Genomic DNA, 9453 nt, shown 5'->3' on the forward strand with positions numbered 1-9453 from the left:
CTTTCCTTGGCTTAAAGACGAATCTGCATCGGAAGTAGAAACGTTAGTATCTAATTTCCTATCACTACATTCTGGCACCTGAGGATCTGGTTTACCGTACACCATAAATGGTTCTCGTTCTATCTCCTCTTGAGTTAAAGGAGTAGCAGTATAATTGTGGTTATATGGGGGAGGGACACTCTCATTACCTATTCCTACTTGCTTTTGGTCCTTCCATTTCATTTGATGTTCGATTATTGCTGCAACTCTTTCACTTGACCCATCGATTTTCTTAAAGTTGAAATCAGCATTTGCAAAACGAATCTTCAATGTGTCAAGTTCAGCAGTTGCAGCAGCAAGTTCTTGTTCAAGACATTTAAAATCAACGCACTTATCACCGTATTCTGCCTGTAGCTTCCTGAAGTCCTTAGTCTTGGCCTCTAGTTGTTCTTTTATTGGTTTCTGGCCTTTCCTAAGTTGATATCTCTCGTATATAAGTTCCTCTATTTCTCTACGCATAATATCGATATGTTCATGTAGATTTTTGACATTATCAATGCAAGTTTGAGAGCAAGAATTTTCAGTGACCGGAATGTTTGAGGAACTCACTGTTTAAAAATATGCCCTTTAACCAATGTTTTTAAAACCGGTTTTTTAGTTGAACCGGTATGGTGACCGGTTTCCGGTTCAATCGGTTTAACCGGTTCGACCGCAGAGTAAACCGTTTTCTACAATTTTCATATTTTTTTCATATTTTTATACACATATCTACATACACAAATCAAGAATATGATGTTCATAAGTTCAAACATTAAAATACACATGAAAACAAATTGAAGATCATTCTAAAAACATTAAAATTACTCATAATCATAAATTTTACATGAATCCACGTGCATTCAAAAAGAAAATAAAGTCCTAGATTAATATAAATGCATCAAAAAACTTAATAACATTTATCACATGCTTTTATTCAGAAAATTTTTAATAAATGTGAAAAACCTACTAAAGTTTATTATGCAAAAAGTTTCAATTTCATGTGTTTTTATTCAATTTAACCGGTTCAACCGGTTTAATTAAACCGGTTCAACCGGATTTTTGTAAAAACCGGCCGGTTCGATCCGGTTCAGAAATAGACATAAAACCGGTGATAGTTGAACCGCTCCCTTCCCCGATTCCCGGTCCAACCGGTTCGACCGACCGGTTCAAACCGGTTTTTAAAACATTGCCTTTAACTTGAAAACTCAAAAGTCAACCTTAAAAGTCAAATTTAAAAAGTCAAACTTAAAAATCAAACTTAAAAAGTCAAACCGAAAAGCTAAAATTGAAAATTTGAAAGTTAAACGAGAAAGTCAAAGATTAAAGTCAAAGGTCAAACCTTAAAGTCAAAGTCAAAATTTTAGGTCAAAAGTCAAAAATTAAAAACTAAAATTTTTGGTTGAAAAATGGATTTTAAAATTAAAAGAAATTGATTTTTGGGCTGAAAATGACAATATTGCGAAAATAGGATCGAGACAGGGACACCTTATGAAATAAATTTGCAAAGCGTATAACATCTAGCAAGCTAGATTAGTTTGGAAGGTGCCTGGTTGAGTAGGGAGGAGACCTGGGTTCGATACTCCTCCACCCCGAAATCCCCTTTTTTTTAATAGAAGCACGCTGCGAGGACTCCTGCTGGCCGAGAACGAAACGAGAAACGCTGCTCAGCCGTAAACTGCTGAGCCGTAAACCGAGGACCATAAACTCCGAGGGCTGCAAACTATTCTCGGTCGTAAACTCCCTTCGGGCCGTGAGCCCTTCAAAGGCTGTAAACACTGCTTCAGATGCGAAGAAAAACAACGTTTTCACCATTTTTGCTCCAAAACTCGATCCAAAACTCGTTTTTATGAAAAACGCGAAGAACAAACCCCCCTATCTTGCCAAGATCTATCTAAACACGCAGAAATCTTTCAAAAATAAGATCAAGTACGCTCCCGATCTGACAAAATTGATTGATACAATCAAAGCTTTGATACCACTTGTGTAACGCCCGTGTTTCTAGGATAGGCATTAATATTGACGCTATAGTCTAGGTTAACCTTTGCAACTCATTTTGAAGAAATGAAAAGGAATTATCTGAATATTATGTGAATTATGTGTTTTATGCTTAATTATTAGGGTTTAATTAATTAAGAATAAAAATGAGCGTCAAAAATAAATATTAGATAAAGCCGATAGCTATTAAGAAACTTGTACTGGGTGTGACAAGGATTACAGATATATAAAGAATACCGAAATCCGAGTTATAACGAATAAGTTATGACCTGTCGAAGTTTCGCGACAAAACCGGCACGGTGCCGAATGTCGTAAAAAGTGAGTTTTTGATAAACTACTTTTTAGCCTTAGTGATATAAACGAAAGTCGTAGTATTCGTTAAACCGAGAGTATGTATAAAAAGAACACACAAATCTGACTTCGTATGAGGAAATTATGATTTTTCTAAGTTTCAGCTTAGCAGTAGACAGCTAAAAACTCGAATTTTAGATCGAGTGATTTTTAGCCGATACAACCTAAACGAGAATCGAAGGTCTCGTCAATAGTAGCACAACGGTAAAAAGACAGACGAAAACGGACGTTGGATGAAGAAGTTATGATTTTTTAACGGATTTCCTGTCCCGGTCTGTTAAAAATAATAATATAAAAATTAATGTCAAAATTAGCCGACGAAGTCTAAACGAAAGTTGTAGAGCGTAATTTTACCTACGCTTGCATATAAAGAACGTCAAAAACGGAGCCCGTATGCGGAAGTTATGGATTTTAGAAGTTTTTGCAGAAAAATCGAGAAAAAAAATATCAAATCCTAGGAATTTCGCATGGTGGGACTTCGGCCACGTCACCCGGAATCTCGCATTAATGTCACGTGCTCGCTGCTGATTCGGCCGAAGGGAGGCCCAACCGAAGCAGTCCGCGTGTCGCCCCGTGTCCGATCTCGTGTGTCATCAGAAGCGTGTCCGACCTTCGCATGGAGTGCCACGACCGAAGCCTCGGACCTAGACCTCGGTCCAATCAGGAGGTGACACCAGCACCCTCGCATGTGCGACCCACGTGGCCTCGCTTCGGATCTACTGACGCGTGGAGGCTTCTCAGCCCTTGGATCAGGAGCCTCGCCCTTGGATCATTTTTAGCCGCTTTTTCAATATTTCTTTCATTCCAACTTCCCCCAAAGCCCCGGTATTATACCAAATACCCGAAATACGCCCCGAAGTGCCCGAGAAGCCCGAGAAATTTATCTTTTCGGTTTCGAAGCCCAACCTTCGCAGAGCCCGGTTTCTCAATAAAACTCCCAGTTTTATTAGAAACGATCATTTTAGGAAACGAAGTGCTGCCCGATTATCATCAAATCATGTGAGTATATAGTCACATTCATCTTACACCTAGATATGAAGTATTTTCTACAAAATACGTGCTATGTGTAATTATATTAATTGTTTAATTGAGGTGACTGTTGAATAGATGTTTTATACAAGTTTTAAACTGTATATGTATTTTTATCTACAAATATGTTTGGTAAAACATGGGTAAATAGTTGATGTGTGATGAAATAAAATGATGAGAGGCCTCGATGTGATAGTGATCCAGTCATCTAGCGGAGTATGGATGACGACGACAGACTTTTCTAGACAGTCCAGTGGAACGCTGGCAGGCCCGCAACCTGTAGGTGTTAATGAACTTGGGTGTTCATTTGTTGTACTCCATCCCTCTCATGGTTGCCTTTAGGACATGTATGGCTGAGGAGTCCCCTTAGCAGTAGTGTCCATCCCGATGATATTCTTTAGGCTAGGTCCCTTGTGATAAGTGTTTAAGGACGTAAAGTGAGGATAACGGGAATGGGTAATCAGGGTTATTGTTGATTGATGAACTTAATAAGTTTATTATTATTGTGGGTTGAAAACCCTATATGCTCACCAGGCTCCCAAGCCTGACCCACTCAGCTTTTTATGTTACAGGTAGTGGACCCCGAGCATAGTCGGAGGATGATGAGAGATTTTTGGATTATAGGCCAGTAGTTGTAAATAACTGTTGAAAGACTTATAATGTCTTGTTTATGCTTATGATCTGTATCGGAACATGACATCCCGAGGTTTTGATATGAAATGAAATTATATATTTCTTAAAGAAAGGTTTTGGACAAACTTTTATCATGTTTTGTTTTGGGGACCAATTCCGCAACATCTTTTAAAAGGATTTCTCTGATTTTATTTTAAAAAGCATAAATTAAATCGGTCTTTTCTGGCCGAGAAATTAGGGGATGTCACAACTTGTAAGTCCCAAATCTACTTCTGTATCAATCAGATCTGTTTGATGGTGCGGAATCCCAATCAAACGAATGATGTCAGATCAAAATAGAAGAGAAAAAGAAAAAAAAAGTGAATCTATGATGTATTCAATGAATAGAATGATGCTCCATACAGATAGTACACACACACTAGTTCTTCTCTCTCTATCACACCTTGGATTTCACACACTTAAACTCCTCTCGTCCGTACACTCCCCTCTTCTTCACACATGCACTCCTCACCCTATATATATGAGACATGGGCCGTGAACAGGTTCACGGTCGTAAACCTGTTCACAACCGTAAACACCACCTGGGCCGTGAACAGATTTCGGTCCTAGAAGGAAAATTACAATTGCCTAGAAAAGCAAAGTATAAACCAATATCTTAGACCCAACAATCTTCGATGTATTAAAGGCACCATTTCATATGGTTTTTCGTTTCAACACTCATCTACACCATCTCTTTTAAAGTATCCGGATGTGGATTAGGTTCGTTGCATCGAGACCCGACGTTCCACCTCTAGATATCTTAGTGGCAAACTTTTATCTTGGAGTGCAGAGAAACAACCTAGTGTTGCATGGTCAAGTTGTGAATCTGAGTATCGTGTTCTAGCAAATACACTTGTTGAAATTGTTGGGGTTACTCATTTTCTTCGTAGCTTCATGTCCTATATTCCGAGAGACCAACACTTTTATGTGACAACCGGAGTGCTTTATTTTTAAGCCAAAATCCAATCTCTCATAGAATAACCAAATATATCGATATTCACTATCGCTTTTGTGTGTGTTGTTTGACAAAAGAAGTACCAAACATTTCCGTTATTGTCCATACAACATTAAAATCACCAAAAACCTTGTAAGTGCCACCCTTTGGGCTCATATATCCCAAAATGAAATTCCAAAAATGTTCTTTTTTTTTTAACAATTGACGTCTTGAGGTGCATAGACGTTAATCATAAAACACTTGGTCATAATCAATGTTTTAAAACCCGGGTCGACCCGGCCGGTTCAACCGGTTGGACTGTGACCCCGAATAGAAAGCGGGTCAAATTAGAACGGGTTTTTGTAAAAATACCGCCGGATCGAACCGGCCGGGTTTAACTTGAACCGTGGTTGAAGTTGGTATTTCGAACCGGTAAAAACCGGATTGGCCCATTTATCAGGGCTTGGATAATTAAGTGAGATCGCTCCAGGAAAAACAAAGTCGGCTCTTCTCTTCTCTGGGAAACGAAAGTAACGAGCTGGTAGTGAACGAAAGAAAGCAGCGACATCAGCAGCGAGCTGAAGAAAGAAACTCGGCTCTTCTCTTCTCCAGGTGAGTTTTCCTGTTTCTTCTTTTACCTGCAAAACAACGACTTTTCCTGTTTCTTTTTTTTCCTGCAAAACAGCGAACGGATGTTTCTATTCCTTCTCCACCGAAACTCCAATTCCCCCTCTATTACTAATCCACTTACTCCAATTCGTCCAATCATCCAATTTTGATTAGCTGTTGTTATAAAATCAGTTTTCTTTTGACTGTGAAATCAATTGACTGTGAAATCAGGTGATAGATTTGTTTTCTTTTCTTCTCCAATTTTCTTTTCTTCTCCAATTGACTGTGAAATCAGGTTCTTTTCTTCTATAGCTTCTGATTAACTTTTCTTATGAAACTTGTTTTCTTTTGAAACAGGTGATAGATTTGGTTAGTTTGCAGTTCATTTATTGTTAATTGATCATTGTTTCAAGGTTTTGATTGTGACTGATTTGGTTAGTTTACAACTCATTTATTGTTAATTGATCATTGTTTCAAGGTTTTGATTGTGTAGATTATGTAATTAGGATCCAATTGACATATGTTTATTGATTATAACATTACTTTTCAATGCACATAAATATGGAATCAAGGGAAGAAGAACCATTGCAAGCACAATCTCAAGCTCAATCCCATTCTTCGGTTCAATCAAATGTACGAACAAAGACAGATATAGCATGGGAACATGTTACTCAAGTCGTTGATGAGAAGGGGAAAAAGGCATGGATATGTAATTTTTGTCAAAAAGTTATAGGTGGTGGTGGAATAAACAGGGTTAAGAAACATCTTGCTGGTATTAAAGGTGAGGTAGTAGCATGCCCAAAAGTTAGTCCAGAAGTGCGGTTTACTATGCAAGGGAAATTGAAAGAGACTGCCCAAAAAGAAAAAGAAAAACATAGCACTAGTGTTACTATCTTGGATGATGATGAAGAGATGGAGGAAGCAGAAATGTCAACTGTGAAAAATGGAAAAAGGAAATCTACTTCAAACTTGCATCCATTTTTTACGAAAGGTATAAATGATCCTTCCCAACCCACTATCAAATCTCCAATGCAAAGTAAGGCAAAAATACATTATGTGGATTTAGCTATTGCTATGTGGTTTTATGATGCATGTATACCTATGAATGCTTGCAACTCTCCTTTTTTTTCAACTTATGGTAGATAAAATAGCAAGTATTGGTTATGGGTACAAAGCACCTAATTATCATGCTCTGAGGGTTAATTTATTGACAGATGCAAAAAAGTCAGTTTCATTGATAATTGATTCGTTAAGAAGTCAATGGGTTGATACTGGTTGCACAATTATGAGTGATGGGTGGAGGGATGTTTCACAACGACATTTGATTAATTTCTTGGTTTATTGTCCGAAAGGGATATCATTTCTTAAATCTGTTGATGCATCTGATATAGAGAGCAATGCTACAAATTTGTGTAATTTGTTTGCTGAGATTATTGAAATGGTAGGAGAAAAAAATGTGGTGCAAATGGTAACTGATAATGTTGCTAATTACAAGCTTGCTGGTACTACGTTATTTGAAAGATATCCTTCTATTACTTGGTCTCCATGTGCAGCACATTGTCTTAATCTTGTATTAAAGGATCTTTCAGAATTGGATAATGTGAAAAGTTTGGTAAATCTTGCATCGAGGGTTACTGTTTTTGTTTATAATCATAAGTGGCCCTTGAATTGGTTAAGAAAAAGACCCGGTTAGAACGAAATTATCCGTCCAGGTGCTACTCGGTTTGGTACCGTGTTCATTGCATTGCAAAGTTTGTATGACCATAAAGAAGATTTACAAGCAATGGTCATATCTAATGAGTTTAAGAAGGTGTTGAAAGTGGGAAATGCGGTTGAATGTAAACAGATTTTCTTGAATGAAATCTTTTGGAAGAATTGTTTGATTACAGTGAAAGTAATGACTCCTTTGTTAAAGCTTTTGTGGTTGTGTGATTCGGATGAAAAACCTGCAATTGGTTATGTTTACGAGGGAATGTGTCGGGCAAGAAGAGGGATTAAGGAATTGTTTAAGAAGAAGAAGGAATTATATAGGCCTTACACTAACATAATTGATAGTCGTTGGGATAGGATGTTAAGAAAAAGTTTTTATTGTGCGGCTTATTGGTTGAATCCCGTTTTTCAATATGATCATGCAAATCTTTGTAAGAAGAATGAGGTGTTTCAAGGCGTTCTTGAAATGGTTGAGAAGACTTTTAAAGGTGATGACGTTTTAAATATTACATTGAATTTAGGCAGGTTTCGTGATGCTGAAGGTACCTTTGGTAGATCTAGTGTCGTTGCCTCTCGTAATCTTACTCGTCCAGGTATGATTTAAATTTAATGTGTTATTATTATATATAAAATATTGTATTTTCTAATATATATTTTTGCTAACTATATCTTTTGTAGATGAGTGGTGGAAGTTATTTGGCGGAGATATTCCGGTTTTGCAAAAGTTTGCTATTAGAATATTAAGTCAAACGACATCTTCTTCCGGTTGTGAACGTAATTGGAGTGTATTTGAAAGGATTCACACAAAACGGAGGAATAGATTGGAACATCAAAGGCTAAATGATCTTGTATTTGTTCATTACAACTTGCGTTTACAAAATAGGTATGGTATCTTGCTAAGATATATTACGCTATAAAATGACCAAGTTATATTTGAGATTTTTGTGAATGTTTTTGTAGATTGAAGGTTGATATGAGGTCTTACGATCCTGTTGACTATGAAAATATTGATAAGACAGGATTTTGGGTGGTTGAAGAAGAGCGGGAAGGAGAACTTAACTTTGATGATTTGGAAAATATGCTTGATGAGCAAGAGCATGAACCGGCTTCTGAATCACAAGGTGAACATGTTGATGATGAAGTTGATAGTGAATTTCAGTTACTAAGTGACCGCGAGATCGATGCTTATAATACTCCAATTTCTCAAGATCCATGATTTGGTTTGGTCGTAACGTGTTTGGATTTGTCTACAACTATGTTTTCTTTTGTTATTTATACTCTATGTGGCTGTTTGTTGTGTTTAGATTGATCTATAACATGTTATTAATACTCTATGTGGTTGTTTGGGAGTTTAGATTAAACTTTGTTGACATCATATTATTGGTATTATATGTCTATGTAGTATGCAGGAAAGTAAAAATATATGAAAATAGAAAAATACCATAAACCGGGTTGACCCAGCGGTTCAACCGGTTGACCCGTGAACCGGTCATCACACCGGGTCAACTAAAAACCCGGGTTTTAAAACATTTGTCATAATTCACTCAACTTTAACAATGACAACATTATACGTGCAAAATATACATTTCTTGACAAAAACAATCGGGTTCCACATAGAAATATTCCCCCCGTATCATTCACGAGCATTAGAACAAAGCAAACTCGATACGATATTTACTTCATCTAGTTTTCAATTTGAACATATCAACATCTCAATAATGACTTGAATATCCAAAAAATTGTCACAATGTTTTACACAGATTTTTTCTATCCAAACTCTCTTCCTCCTATTCAAGATTCCACAAACATTTAAAGATAGAATATTAAATTTTCCACTTTATTCTCACCGATTCCACTTGTTAGTTTGTAAGTCGTTTTTGCACTCTTCCATATCGTAACCCAAAACTTAAAAACTATAACAAACTCAATATATTTTAAAATTTTGAGAATTAGTGACCCTCCAAGTAATCATTTCTTCTTTTTCGCCCATTATTTTTGTTTCTTTTTTCGCCCATTATTTCTTTTTCCAAAAAACCCAGCTGATTTACAAATATCCCACCATTTCTCTCGGTGTAAAACTTTTAACGTATAAAATGCAATCTGCGAATTAATAACATGCATGAATTATGGTGGCC

At 36.8% G+C, this 9453-nt stretch overlaps 1 pseudogene; it reads left to right on the plus strand.

Annotated features, from left to right (window-relative positions):
* Positions 1-6169: 6169 nt before the first annotated feature.
* Positions 6170-8534, plus strand: LOC145164279 (uncharacterized; annotated as a pseudogene).
* Positions 8535-9453: the final 919 nt, after the last annotated feature.

Source organism: Lactuca virosa, chromosome 3 (genome assembly GCF_052849685.1).
Source record: "Lactuca virosa cultivar CGN04683 chromosome 3, Lactuca_virosa_CGN04683_v6, whole genome shotgun sequence".
Classification (NCBI taxonomy): Eukaryota; Viridiplantae; Streptophyta; class Magnoliopsida; order Asterales; family Asteraceae; genus Lactuca; species Lactuca virosa.